Source organism: Hippopotamus amphibius, chromosome 13 (genome assembly GCF_030028045.1).
Source record: "Hippopotamus amphibius kiboko isolate mHipAmp2 chromosome 13, mHipAmp2.hap2, whole genome shotgun sequence".
In the NCBI taxonomy this organism is placed as follows: Eukaryota; Metazoa; Chordata; class Mammalia; order Artiodactyla; family Hippopotamidae; genus Hippopotamus; species Hippopotamus amphibius.
The window spans coordinates 76718586-76734368 of record NC_080198.1 but is presented as its reverse complement, the minus strand read 5'-3'; the positions used below and the strand labels follow the sequence as shown (position 1 = coordinate 76734368).

Sequence of the window (15783 nt, the reverse complement as noted above, 5' to 3'; positions counted from 1 at the left end):
TTTTCCAATTAATTTGAGTTTCCTTTGCCTGAAGTATCTCTTCTCTGGGATTCCCACAAATCCTACGAGCTTTACTTGAAATGCTGCTTCCTTCGTGAAGGTTCCCTGTCTTTTGAAGGCATGTTTAGATACTACTGATTGCCTTTTCAGTATTTTTTTGAACATATCTCCCTTGTAACTATTGTATTGTTATATTTGTGGTTCACATGTCTATCTTCTTACTAGGATTTTGGGAGGCAAAACAATATATACACTTTAAAATTAGAAAAATTTTAAAATGTGATACACTGACACTGTAGACATTTTAGAAGATTCAATAATGTCTAAGAAGATAAAAGTAAAATTATATTTCTTCCACAAAGAGGATACCATTATCTTAAAAATATTTATTTTTTCATATACATATACACATGCATACACACACAAACACACGTTACATATTTTTTATTTGCCTTAGCACATTCATGGTTTGGTTTGGTTTTTTCCTAACAGCTAGCACAGGGCTCACAGCTAGCACGTACAAAATAGTTAACAAATATTTACTGAGTAAATGAATGATTCTCAATCTATGCCCTTTTCCTCTATTTCCCCAACAACTGTCTTATACTCATTCTTCTGAGCTACTCTAATTAAATCTTCAATCAATCTCATTGTCTCCAGTTTCTTCCTTGAATTCATCCTCCACAATGCTGCCACAGTTATAATATAAAATAAAAATCTTGCCACATTATTATCATATTTACGAATCCTTTGATGACTTCTATTTCCCATGAAATAAAATGTAATTCCTTATCAGTCCAGACTTTTCACAATTTAGTCCTTATCTACTTTCCTGATTCTTCTTCTGTTATTTCTACTTCTGTATTGGTATCCATCTAGTCACACTAAACCATTCACAGCTCTCAAAGATATGCCATGGAGTCTCACTTTTGTGCGACTCATGCCACTTCTGTGTAAAATATCCTTCCCTAGTCTTCCTCATCAGACAAATATTTGATTCATCTTTCAGACAATTTAAAAAAAAAAAAAAGCTCTTCTGTGAAGTCTTCCTCAACCCTACCTCCATTTTTCTAGCCAAATAACTTGCTCTCTCAGCTCTTCCCAGAGAAGAAGTCCTCAGAGCTAAAAGTACAGTTTTGTAAAACTGTATTCCCTGACCTCCACTCATGCACTCATGGAGTTTCAAATTTGGTAGGTCTGGAGTGGAGACAGGAATCCATTGTTTTAAAAACATGCTACATCCCAAACCAAACAATGTGACTTCAGGGCCAGACTGAACTCTGGGTTGCTAAGTGCTAAACATTCTTTTTAAAGCATGACTCAGAATCACGCTAGAAACAGAAGCAGAGTGTGTTGGGATCCATGCTTTCAGGCATAAGCAAAACTAATCATTGTTTTTTGATAGGTTTTATGGGTATGAGTCCTTAGGAAGTGAAATCAGACTCATTTCAAACTGTTCAAAATACCAGAGAAATACAGGGATTGAAAACAAAGTGAAACAAAGGCATACAACTCTTAAATATTTAAGAAAAAAAAAAGGAAAGGACATGAGGCCACATAAGCTGCTTCTATTATACTGTACTCATGCAAAAGTGAGCAGATGAAGACGCACAATGAAACTAGTTATAAGAAAATATGATATGCGTCCAAGGAGTCATCAAGGGCCTTAGTGCATTCAAATCCTAGAATGGCATTATTGGCTCTAAACAGGTCACTTAGCACAAAATTCTTGAGATTTTCCTCTTTCAGAAAGACATGCAACTCTTTTAGAAGATTTCAGTTCAAAGAACTCTATGTAAAACCTACCTCCTTTACTCTTGGATACAATATAACAAGGCTAATAAAATTAACAAACCTCTGGAAAAGTTGATCCAGGGCAAAAGAGGTAAGGCAAAAATGAACAATATTAGGAATGAAAAGGGGGAACACTGCAAATATAGCAGAGCTTTTTAAAATAAGAGAATATTTTAAAAACTAGAAAATAAGAGACATTGACTGATTTCATTCTGAACTAACTTGTCAGGGATGTTTGCATAATGAACAGTGTTGGAAGGTTATAGTGTCTCCCTCTGGAGCAAAGAGCATTCATACTTTCTGCCCATTATAAAAGATTCCAGTTCCCTAAGCTTAGGGTTCCTCTTCTATAATGCACTCAGTGCATATGCAAGCATCCATCTGAGCCTATCCACACTGCCCCCATGGGACTTGGAGACAAGGAGAATAGATGTGAATATGAAGCTCATGCTGCTTACTGTGCCTTAAATAAAGTCTTTTATCTCTCTCTTTTTAAAATTGATCTAAGGTATCTCTTCAGCATTAGCATTTTTATTTTTATAAATAAATTTTATGTATTTATTTTTATTTATTTAGTTATCGGCTGTGTTGGGTCTTCTGCTGCGGGTGGGCTTTCTCTAGTTGCGGTGAGCGGGGGCTACTCTTTGTTGTGGTGCGTGGGCTTCTCATTGCAGTGGCCTCTCTTGTTGCAGCGTGTGGGATCTTCCTGGACCAGGGCTCAAATCTGTCCCCTGCATTGGCAGGCAGATTCTCAACCACTGTGCCACCCGGGAGGCCCAAATAAATCTCTGACTCAGAAGTTCATGTCTTCTGTCAGCATTCATGAAACTGTGGTAAGCTAACTTGTTGGCTTGCAAGTATGCTAAAATTTCAGAACTCACACAGTTCTTGACATTGACAAAATGATTTTAATATGTATGTGGAAGATCCAAGACAAGTTAAGATCTTAAAGAAGAAAAACAAATAGGGTACTGCTTGCCCTGCCAGATACAGATTCATTATAAAGTTACAAAATTTAAGAGAGTGTGATATTGGGATGGAAATAGACCAACAGACCAGTGGAACATGATAGATGTCATAAAAACAGACAAACATATATGGAAACCTAATACTGATACTGTGATAATCCACTTGTGGGATATAGAAATCCCTCACTCAGAGATCCCTTAACAGAGAAGGGTCTTTCTAGTCCTTGCTTGGGCCAGTTCATCAGTTAGTTAATGAGTCCCTGTATAAAAGGACGAAAATTTAAAAAGAAAAACACATAACATTAACAAAATTTTATAATTTTTATGGTATAAAAATGGTTTAACATTTAAGACAAAAAAAAAAAGGAAACTAAAAAAAAAAGAGGAAAAAGAGAGAGGAAAGAAAGTATTCCAGAGAGCAAATAATGAAAGTACAAATGCAGTACCTTCTAGATAAAAAGGAGTTTTGTGTATACATATAGATTCATAGATTTCTTTTATAAAAGTAGCAGATGCAATATTTCCCTTCACAGACATTCTCCTCTGTGCTCATGTCATGTTTTGATAAAAAAGCCAGGGACAGCCTCTGATCTTCACTACTTATAGTCAGAATGAATTGCTGTATATTAGGCAAAACTGAAATTATCATTTTGAAACAAGACATTTTCCAAGTCAAATAGCAAATATTAGATGACTTTATTCAGCCTCCTAGAGGTACATTTGCAACCAAGCCATTTGAATGCTCTCAAAAAGAAAAAGTGGTCATAAAACTGCAATATTCTAGAGGAAAGAAAGGACAGTTCCTTTACTTGACCCATAAATAATCTAAAGATTCTCTTTATCCACTTGGTTTCCTTCAATTCTTATGGAAACTGTTCCCAAAATCCTTCTCTTTCTTCGCATCCATATTGCCAAACTCTAAGTCTACAATTATGACTTGATCATACTCCTTCCTTCTTATTATCACTACCCAATTCCTTCCTTTCCAATCTGGCCATTCAGGAGAAAAACTTTCTGGAGCCACTCCTCCCCTTTTTAATGTAAATGAAGGAAGCCTGCCCAACTTCTTTCAAATTTGCAGCTCTCTGCTGCCTTAGGCTGAAAAAATTCTTTACAAATTGGCATCCAAAGGGAAAGTTGTGAATACTTATGTTAAAGTTTGTTCTTTTTATGCAAGTCACATTGCACACAACTTTCTCCTCAATTGGACTATGAATTCCTCAAAACATATTTTAATCATTTTTATAAATGTCTGCCATAGGCATGAACTAAAGAAGCATTCAGTATGACTCTTGAGCCCCACAGCATGTACTTTCTACTGTACCATCTGTGGATGTTTCAGCATTTCATTTAGGAGCCTAGAGGGGATTTTTAGGGACGAGGGTGCAGGAGACTCATTTAAAACAATATTCACATAGCAAGCAGACTGCTTTTGCTTAGACTGTATGTTTATCTCATTCATCCATTTATTAAAGTATATTTATTAAGTGCCAACAATGTGTCAGATACTATTCTTGATGCTAGGAATACAGCAGGGAACAAAATAGAAAATAATTCATGCATTCATGGTGTTTACATAAATATGAAGACAGTGATTAGTATTATGGAGAAAAATAAATCTGGGAGGATAAGGAATTCTAGGGGAAGTAAGTGGTGTATTTTTTAATAGGGTGGACAAGGGATGCTTCACTGAGAAGGTGGCACTGAGTAAAGGCCCAATGTGGTTTGGGAGCGAGCCACACAGATATCTGGAACAAAGTATTCCTCTCAGAGGGAACAGCCTAGGATGTCTGAGAAAAGCAAAGAGGACTGGGGGGTCTAGAACAGCAAAAGTAAGAGAGAGCATAGAAGGTGTTGGTCAATGAGTTATCAGATAATATGATTGTGGAAGATATTTTTAAGCCATTTTTGGGACTGGATTTTACTCCAAGATAGGAACCATTCGAGCATTAGAGTATCTTGAGCAGAGGAGTAAAATTTTATTTTAATTTTTTAAAAAGTTCTAGTTACTTTTTGAGAACCTAAGTGAGATACATGTGGAAATGTTACTGAACCAGCCCGTCTCCCTGATAGACAGCAAGCCAAACGCTGAGATGTGGAAGTTTGTAACAGAGAAAGAGTATATACCTAAGGCAGCCAAGCAAGGTAGAAAGTGAGGAGATAGAGACTGGGAGGACAAGTTTCAGATCTGCCTCCTTGAAGTCAAGGGTAGTGGAATATTTCTGAAAGGGGCAGGGTGGTGTTAGGCAAGGGGAAAAGTGATTAGAGGTAGGGAAAAAGGCGAGATAATCAGCATTTTGTGCAGATGTATCCAGGTTATATGCTTCTGCATATTCAAAAACGGAGGTGCTTAGTATGATCTGAGGGTGGAGTTTTCTGGCCCTCTGACATCAAAAGGCCATTCCTCAGACACCTGAGCAGGACCAGTTTTAATGTTGCTGGTCTAATCAGTGTTAACCAGCTCTCACCGGACAAGAGCTGACTCCAAGGTCCTGCAATACAACTGGGCTATGTGAAGCTGGGAAGATATGCAATTAAAGAGGAGGAAAAAAGAAAGGAAGGAAGGAAGAAAGGAAGGAAGGAAGGAAGGAAGAGAAAGAAAGAGAACAATAACTAAAGCAAGCTTAATCAGTGAAGGCAGTTTACAAGCAGAGGGCTTTTTAACAAGCTTTTTCCTATCTGTCGCTCTGCAAGACAAGCTCAAAAATTCCTGTTAGTCATCAGCTTCTGTTAACTCTATGGAGCACAGTTTCAGAAACAGAAGATTGGCTTTGAGGTTACTGCAGTTATCTAGGCAAACGAAATGGATCAGAGTATTAACAGTGAGAAGGGGTCAGTTTCTGGATTTATTTTGAAGCCTTCAAAATGCAGGATATAGCCAGGATTTGCTGACCAGATTTGATAAAGAGCATGAGAGAAAGGGGAAAGAACAAGAGATGAGTGAGTATAGGCAGAAAAGAAGAGGTTCAAAGACTGAGCCCTGTAGCATTTTAGCATTAAGAGCTTGGGTTGCTAAATAGGAACCAGCAAAGAGGATCTCATCCAGTCTCAAAGGCTTTAAATATCATGTAAGCACTGACAATTCTCAAATTTATATTTCTACTCCAGAGTTCTTCCCTGAAATTCTAGCTCATATATAACATTGGCTACTTCACATCTTCACTTGGATGTCTCACAGACATTTCACAATTAACATTTCCAAATTTGAGTTTTTGACATCCTCCGCAAAATCCAATCCTCTCAGTCTTCCAAATCTCAGAGGGTGAAAACTTGATTCTTCCCATTGCAGTTCCCCAAACTTGGAGTCATTTCTCCCGCTCATATCTTATATCCAATTCATCTGCAAATTCTATTGGTTCTACTTTCAAAATATATCCAGAATCTGACCACTTCTCACCACATACACTGCTCTCCACCCTGGACCAAGCCACCACCATCTCTTGCCTAGATTATTGCAAGAGCCTTCCTAAGTGGTCTGCGCTGGCTCCACTGTGCTCTGTTCTCCACAGAGCAACCAGAGTGATCCTATTAGGACTGCAGTCATATCATGTCATTTCTCTGGATAAGACCCTCTAACAGCTTCTCATCCTAGAGTAAAACTAAGTCCTTGATGGCTGATGAGGCCTACATTATCTCTGACCAATCTCCTAATTTCTCTCTCCCTTACTCTGCCTAGTCACACTAGCCTCTTCACTTTTCTCAAATATATCAGACACGTTACCACCTCAGGGCCTTTATACTTGCTCCTTCTTGCTGGGCTGTTCTTCTCCTAATATACCCTTCTGGCTTCCTCCTGCATCTCCTTCAGATCTTTAGTTGAATGTCATCTTTTCACTGAGGTCTTCCTCAGTCATTCTATCTAAAAGCACAATCCCTGCTCCCAACAATGCTGTCTGCTTTCCCTGCTTTATTGTTTTTCTTCCTACTTATTATCTAACATACAGTACTTTTTTCTTATCTTGCCCTATGCCTATTTCTTTTACTAGAATGCAAGCTCCACGAAGGTGAGGATTTAAAAATTTTTATTTACTACCCACTGCCTAGAATAGTAACTAATATATGATAGTTGCTCAATAAATATTCATTGAATGAAAAAACTAGGAAGGGGCTTCCTATGTGGCACAGTGGTTAAGAATCCGCCTGCCAATGCAGGGGACACGGGTTCGAGCCCTGCTCCAGGAAGATCCCACATGCCTTGGAGCAAGTAAGCCCGTGAGCCACAACTATTGAGCCCATGTGCTGCAACTACTGAAGCCCATGCGCCTAGAGCCTGTACTCTGCAACAAGAGAAGCCACGGCAAGGAGGAGCCCGCGCACCACAACAAAGAGTAGCCCCCACTCACTGCAACTAAAAGAAAGCCCACACACAGCAAAAAAGACCCAACATAGCCAATAAAATAAATAAATAAAATAAATAAATTTATAAAAAAAAAAGAAAGAAAAAACTAGGAAGGAAGAGAGGAGGAAAACCAAGATTATATGGTTTTCTGGAATCAGGAATGAAAGCTTTTCAAGAGAAAAGGTAATACTGATGCATTTTTTGACTTTATTTGAGGTGTGTTAAAGTCCTGTTTGCATGGCATGCACACCATTTTGGCATCAAGAGCTCTGATACAAAATAAAGGAGCTAAAGGTCCCCTAATCAATATCATTTCTTGAGCCACCACTGCATATCATGGAATCAGGAGGTAAGAATGGAGAATGGATGGTTAAGCTAATGGTGGTGAAAGGAACTAACATACATTACATTCATAATGTATGTTAGCCTTGTTGGAACAAAGCCTTGTTAGAATAAAGAGATTGAATATAATAACAGATGTATTATACATATAAACATAATACAACATAAGCCCAGAAGAGCAAGCAGCCCAAGAGCAAGCACAAACTCTACTTGGGAAGGTCAGAGAAGGTTTCAAGGAGGTAGAAATATGTAGAAGGAGACCATAGAAAAATCACTGGAGACTCACCAAGACTCATCAGGTTGAAGGAAAAACCACTGTTTGTAAAACTTTTAAGTTCCAAACAATGAACATGGGTAGAGGCCTAAGAGCCTACCAACCCCAAGCCTAAACATAGCTTCAATAAATCTTATCAGTCATATAAAATTGAAAACAGAAGAGAAAAGAAGACTGGAACTGCAGTTGCTCACAACTTTTGTTGCTTGCTTGGAAAAGGTAGCAAAGAATGAAACAATACCTAGTTGTATATCCTCTGAACACATTTTGGCTACAGTCACCACTCAGCCTAAGCAGATCTGTGCCTTGGGAGCCAACAATCAGATTATTATTTCATCTCTTTCTTTGGGTAAGAGGGGTGCGGTAGAGGTAGACTTCCATCCCCCAAGTCCAAAAATGATTTAAGAGCTTGACGAGATTGTAAGAGGGAAAAGGAAGAAAGAGGATTCCAGGATGATTCCTGGTTTGGTCTACTGGGCAGGTAGTGATGAGTATATTGTCTGAGATTGGGAATTCAGGATAAGGAGCTCATATAAGGGGATGATAAGCCCAGTTTGGGGCATGTTAATGTTGAGATGTTTGTGGGACACTAAAATGAGTTTTCTAGTTGCAGTTTGGAATACAGTTAAGAAGGCCAGGAGACAGATTAGGATCTGCCATCAAGGAGGTCACTTGTCTCAAAAGTAATTTCAATGAACTGATGGGGCACAAGCTAAGACTAATGAAAATGGTAAGCTGGCATGTCTGCATCTGTTCAGCACCTGGTCCCTGGTAAATTTACCCTGATGATGGCATGCTGGAAGGCCTTCTGATGGCACCACTTGGCCCAGATGCCAAAGCTCCATGCACATTTCCCTTTCAACCTTGCATGGCACATACTTCTTCCCTCCTACCAGGATTTCTCTCCAATGATCAACCATCACAGACTTACATCCATCCCGAAGTGAACCACCTCAAATCTTAAATTATCAGAGTTTTTATTGTTTTACACATCAATATTTTTGTTTTGCTTTCATCTCGAAACTGTCGAAGTTTCCTCTTTCTAAATACATAAGCACGCACACATGAAAATTGCTTTCCTTTTAGCTACTGAACTCTCTCTCTCCCCTTTAGTCCACAACCAGTTCTTTTAAATAAATAGTTTCCATTTGTAGCTTACACTTCCCATCCACTCATTCTTGCCTTAAATCCTTTCTATTTGGGTTCTGTGACTAACACATTAAAAAGTGTCTCTAAATTCTGCCAATGACCTACTTCTTGCTAAATCCAACGACCTTTTCTCATGTCATCCTCTGTAATCTCTGTGTAGAATTTGACAGTGCCTTAAAATTCTCTTTTCTCTTGAACTTTGCTCTCCTGTTTTTTTTTTTTTCTCCCCAATTTCTTTAACTTTTTCTGATTCATCCTTTCATCCACTCACTTATTCAATAAACAATTACTAGGCACTGAATTTTTTACTCTTAAAATGTGTCATAATTTATGAAATAAAGTAGTACGTTGGTCTGGCTTCAGACAAACTGCATGGGAAACCAGTAGATTAGTGAAAGTCTGCATCGGAGCACAGAATCAGAATAAGGAGTTACTCATACAATTCAGATTTTGTTCATGACATTGGGTTCTGATGCACTGAAAAATCACTCCCACATAGGATATATACTTATTAAATATACCAGACCCTTCACTGTTCATTTCTGACTGTTTTCTTAGCAATTCCTCTTTTGATCTACACATGCTTTATTTATGTATGTTAATCCCACAGTTCAATTCATATTCACATCTTTCTCATTAAGGAACTATTCTACTTTTTCTATCTGTGTGACCTTCAACATGTGATTTAACCTCTCTGTGCCTCGTCTGCAAATGAGGGTTATGCCATTATTTTTTAAGGTGACAACATATTTTGATTGTCATCTTTTCACATTTATGCCACAGTTAAACTTTTTGATGATAATAATAATGGCTAACATTTCTTACACACTTAATATGAGCCAGGCATTGAGATAAGTACTATGTTATGCAGCAGCCTTATGTTGATATTATGATTGTCCTTATTTTATAACCATGCAGCTGAGACTCTAGCATGTGATACATGGCTGTGAAATCCAGATTCTGTCACTAAGTTCCTTGACTATACATCCTTTAAAAAAAACTTCATGTTTCTTTTAATTACCTTTTGTTTAATTAGGTCATGCTAAATTTGTATATAAAAGCAGGGATAACTTCTTGCAGGTGGGAAAACTGTGAAAGAAAATGCTTCTGTAGACGATAGGAAAAATACAGGCTGGCTAGAATCGTGAAAGGAAATGTGACAAAGTTCTGGATAAATGCTGGGATTATGCAAGCAAAGGAAAAAAAATGATTTGCAGGTTTTCTTTGGCAACTTCTTTCTTAATATTCCTGCATATGAAACTTTCTTTCTTTCCAGGTTCCCAACCCTATTACGTTAGCTTCTGTCCTTGACAAGCTGGTCATCGGGCTCTGTTTACCTCTCCTTTTCTCCCCAGTTTACCTTAAGGCTTAATTTAAGAGCCTAGAAGGAAATGCTTAAGTAAAAGAAATAAATTTGCAGAGGAAGACAGGTAAAACACTGGGCTTGTCTATAAATGGATTATTTTGATGGAGTTGGATTTAATCCTTATTTTTGGCAGAGAAGGTGGTAAGTGTGTTTGTGTGTGTGGTACATGGTCCAGGAAAGAAAGGAGAGGTCTGCACAGCAAATGGGCATGTTTCCATTGTTTATGTTCAGCATTTTAATAACGTTAGTATTTGCACAGCTGAAGGAAAGGAAAGCACCCTGAGGATAGACAGCATGAGGAACTCTAGAAGTTTGCAAACCAGAAAAACATGAGCTGGGAAAGAGCCATCAATGTTAATAAGTAAAAAGTAGCTCAGCCAAGGTAAACCTAGTGTTGGGATGCTAAATTCCAAAGGGAATCAACAAGGAGCACATTGAAATAGTTAACCTGACCATTCTTAACTCTACTTCTTTATTTTTATCATGAAGGTATCACCACAGATATTCAGAAATCAGGAACTTTGAGATTTCTGCACAATACAGTGAAAACACAAAAACCTTTAAATGAGAAACAACTTTTAGTTTTATCTCTATAATTTACAAGTATGATGCATGGGGGATTTTACTTAATCTCTCAGAACCTCAATTTCCTCATCTGCAAAACAAATGCCTAGCAAATAGTAACTAAATAGTGGCTGTAATAGTTCCTTTTACTATTAGTTGGTGCACTTAGGCCTCTATCTGTCTTGTACTATCCCACTTTGGCCAATAGGATAATCACCACAACTCTGCTTATAACTATTCTGCCCTGGTAAGGAGATCAACTGTAAGCTGGACCCTATTCAACATAGGAAAATAGAAACCATGGAAGGCATGGCAAGCCAATTAGCTATTAAGGAGAATGCACAAGGTTTTTTGCACAAACCAAAGCCCATGCTACCATACACAGCCTCATCAGCTGTGAGTTTTTACACATTTTTTATCCTTTCAAGCAGATTCTTTCTTTTATTTTTTTAATAGTTTTTTTTTTTAATGAATTTACTTATTGGCTGCGTTGGGTGTTCGTTGCTGTGCATGGGCTTTCTCTAGTTGCGGAGCACTGACTCTAGGCTCACAGGCTTCAGTAGTTGTGGCATGTGGACTTAACAGTTGTGGCTTGCAGGCTCTAGAGAGCAGCCTCAGTAGTTGTGGCGCACAGGCTCAGTAGCTCTGCGGCATGTGGGATCTTCCTGGACCAGGGCTCGAACCTGTGTCCCCTGCATTGGCAGGCGGATTCTTAACCAAAGAAGGCCCTCAAGCAGATTCTTTCCTCCCAGGGTTACCATATCTAAGGCCCTGAAGGATGGTAAAGAACTGATCGTCTTCTCAGATATGTCATTCAGCGCTAGCCTGGGAACTGCCCTGTTTACAGGGTTCTGTGTGCATTAATCCAGAACTTAGCCTCAGTATGGTAATGTGCGGTCTGCCCACCTAGCAGACAGTCAGTCCCCACATCCTGGGCCCCCCGACCCTGCCCTAATCTCCAAATGCCCACAGCCACCTAATAATGACTGAAAATGGGACAAGGAGAAACACGGAATTAAAAAACAAGTGCTCAGTCAGAGGAAGTTCAATGTAGACATTGTTTACTATTTTACTACTTGGCTAAAGGGCACATGTTTACCAGTGGCTGAATAAAGTTGCCTTTCATGGGTCCTCATGGTGTGGATTTTTGTTAGGTGGCATATTTGCAGTAAAATTCACCTTATTTAATCTTTTTTTCTCTTATAGCAAGTGGTAAAAGAGTTGGAAATGCAACTGCAGCAGGCCCAGAAATGGAAATGTTTTGGTTATAGGGCTGTTTAAAAGCTCTGCCAAGAACTTTTTCCTCACTAGACTCCTAAGGCACCAGGTTCTACCATTAGAATCCCATTATTCTGCCTACAGTAAAAGATTCTATCATTATCTTTTGCACCAATTAGTTTAAAATACTTAGGGCCTTGAGGGGAAAATAAAGTACTACTTATTTAAATTAGGGTCGGGAGACACTTTAAGGGCAGGAATGATTAGCAGGACCAGTGTAGGTACTTAGACCCTGGGGGTAGGAGAGATTTTTTTCTACTGTACAGTGTGTGTGGGTGTGGGGGGGACACAGGGAGCAGGGCAGTCCTGGGTCTTAGAGGTAAGAGGGTGGGGGCTGCAGACAAAGAAAGATTGCAATATGACAGATTTGAGGGAAGTTTAATCTAGAGCCAGACCTCTATGTAGATGAAACAAAAATATATTAACTGTGACTTGATTTAAAATTTAAATGCACTGGCATTCAGCATGGACCATCTGGGAATGCTGTATAATAACCATTAAAGTTCTTTTTAAAATTTAGCTGTTGTGTCATGAAGCAAATGGATAGTATATACTGTCTTAAAGCTATGATACCAGTGACTAATTCTTTCTTCTTTTCAAAACAAATAATAACTCAAAAAACCAGAAAGCTATCAGAGATATGTTTAAATGAGCTTAAAGTATAGGCCAAAACAATTTTAGGTATAATTCAGAAATAAACAAAAACAAGTAAGTTATTATATTCCTCAAAACCTTTAAAATCTTTTAAAATAATCTTTCATTTTGGAAACCAAAATCAACATAACAATTATTGTCTTGAGGACACCATTTCAACCTATAGAACTATATATAACACAAAATTGGAAACATATAAAGGTGACCAAATAGGAAAATGGTCTTTCCAAATATATTCTAATTTTTACTGAATAATGCAGTTGATTATTCTAAGGTTCTAAATCCTTTCATATTGCAGGAATAAAATAGTAAAAGGAAAAATTAAACTTACTAAACTTTTACTAAGTATCAAGAGTTTCTAAAATTATTACATGTAAAATGTCCATGGTTCTATGTGGTAGATACTGTAACCTCCATTTTACAGCTGAAAAAACTTTGAGAGTTTGAGAGACTTGGACTAACAGCACACCACCGTAAATGCTAAAGCAGGAATATACAAGCAGTTGAGGAGTCTTGAGAGGGAATTTAAATTCATTGGCTTGGCTAAATGTTTCTCATTGGTACCTAATTACTAACTTCAATGCAAATGTTTACTTAGAAGCAATTGCAATAAGTTAGCTTAAATCTACCATTCATTTACTACTGTCAATCCTATGATCAGGCACCTATTTTGGTCGCATATAAAACAACTTCTCCCTTAAGTAGCAACCATCATCTTACATTCAAGTGACTGTTTATTTACAATTCTATATTCCCTCAAGTGCTTGACATAATAGGAAAAGAATTCCAAACTCATGTACTCCACAATTTATCTCCAACCACTCATTTATACATTCATTTAATGAGTATTGAATGTCCACCAATATACTAGACACAATTCTTGCTGCTGAAGATGTAAAGCCTAAGTCCTTATGAAGTTCATATTTTAATAGGAAAAAGAGATACCAGATAGACAGATGATAGAGATAGATTGATAGATGGATGATAGCTAGCTAGCTAGCCAGCCAGATAGATGTATAGATATAGACATAGATTAGATATAGTTATAGATATATAGACACAGATAAAATAATGTTATGTCCTTGTGGTAAAAATTGAGAGTTGACATCCAGTAATCATTAGCTTCTTTGTCAGTAAATTAACCTCTGAATTTAACTGGGTGTGGCCACCCAGAATAAAATCTACATTTCCCAACCTCTTGAGCTGTGTATGGCTATGTGACTAAGTTCTGCCAAAGGGATGTAAACAAAAGAGATCTGAGCGGTATCAGGACATGTTTGGATACCTTCATTACTTTTTCTTTTTCCTGCTGCCTTTCTCATTGCTCATTGTTTTTCCTGCTGACTGAAATAAGAGCATGCTGACTAGAGCTGAAGCAGTCATTTAGGCCCAAGAGTCTGAATTTCAGGGACAATGGAGCAAAAAGTTAGAGGTGACTGCACCCGATGATTATGTCAATCATACCAAACCTAGATTATTTACCTCTGAACAAAGTTTATATGTGAGAAAAACGAACTTCCATCTTTTTGAAATTTCTGTTTTTAGGATTTTCTGTCACTCCCATTCGACTTTAATCTTAACTAATACAAAAATATTTTTTAAAATAAAGCAGAGTAAGGGACTAGAGTGTGGCACCATGTGATATTTTAGACAGGGTGACTGGGGAAGGACTTTATGAGGAATCAATGGTTGGGGGGAGTCCTGAATGCATGAGTCAGCCAAGTGGTGGGGGAGACTGTGTTCCAGGAAGTGGGAAATAGTAAAAGCCAAAGCCTGAATATGGGAGAGAACATGCTTCTGTGTTCAAAGACCAGCAAGGAGGCCAACATGGCCTAACTTCCGACCTCTCATCTTGACTCCCAAACAGGAATCTTTGACTTCAGACCTTGCAGAGATCAGTCAACTTTGCAGGCACTGTTCTCTATAGGGTCTCTTCAGAAAGACTCATGACCCAGCTATGAGTCTAAACTTTTACTCAGATACCTACAAGGCTCAGCTTCTAATGCCCATTACAAAGTGCTCCCCCACCTTGCCATTCAAATATCACCCATTTTTCTGAACTTTGCATAGGTTCTCACTCTTGCTTAAGGGATGGCACTATTGATCTGCCCCATATTGCTTTCTTTCTTCTTGAAACGCCTTAAATATTATTGTCAATACTTTCATTTTAATTGTTAATAATCTATCATTCTGTTCTAATTCATGTATTCAGTATGTATCTTTTGCCACCTCAATTAAGATGTAATGTGAGAGCTACATCTTAAAAAGTTTTAAAAATCTCTTTTGGGTAGTACCTCTTCAAACAGAAGGTGCGCCATAAAAACTTTCTGTATGTTCGTTCAACCATCTCACAAACTAGAAACACAATGGAGAGAACCTAATCTTTCTTGGTTCCTCCCTTTCGCCAGGAAGATATGAGTAGCTGAAGTATTTGGTGCTATATATAGCCAGTTGATGTCAGCTGGATGCCAGTCTCTTCAGAAGCCTCAGTCCCCAGTTTGAGTCAGAGCTAGGGACCATGCCGTCCCAGGCTCAAGGATAAAAACCATCGGGCCCAAGTGCCATCCATATTCCATCTTTCTTCCACAAATCGGGATTCATCCATCCTGAAAAGCACGGTCTAAGAGCAAGGTATGTATATTGTTTCCTAGAATGTTCTATTAGTCAGTTATCCAAGGAAGTTCAGAGTTGTGACTCATTAATGGGCTTTCTTTGCTTTAAAGCATACCTGTTGATGCCAATATTAAAATGCTACCTACTACCAAAGAATTCTGGTTTAATCTGGTGTCCTTTTCTTCATTCTTACAGTTTGCTGTAATTGATGTATGTGATGCTGGTACAAATGAAGGACAGTAAGGGACCAATGACAGATTAAAATAAACTGTGGAAAAAAGAGAGGAAGGGGAAAATAGGCCAGCTCTTTCACTGTTTCTCATTGCCCAATAATCACAGTACTAGTCTATAGATAAGACTGGGCCTGAAACTCTGAGAATCAGCCTCTGTTTACTGGAATATTGCCTGTCAATGAATAGCATGCTCTGTCATCAGACAAGCA

At 38.1% G+C, this 15783-nt stretch overlaps 1 protein-coding gene and 1 long non-coding RNA gene across 3 annotated transcripts in view; one reads left to right on the top strand and one right to left on the bottom strand.

Moving 5' to 3' along the window:
* Positions 1-15783, bottom strand: part of LOC130834348 (uncharacterized) — a 176403-nt gene that overhangs the window by 105988 nt on the left and 54632 nt on the right. The gene's annotated exons all lie outside the window — the stretch shown is intronic.
* Positions 15194-15783, top strand: part of MYOZ2 (myozenin 2) — a 38942-nt gene continuing 38352 nt past the window's right edge. The window contains exon 1 of the mRNA XM_057704399.1: positions 15194-15359. The gene's annotated coding sequence lies outside the window, so the exon portion shown is untranslated. The remainder of the gene's footprint in view (positions 15360-15783) is intronic.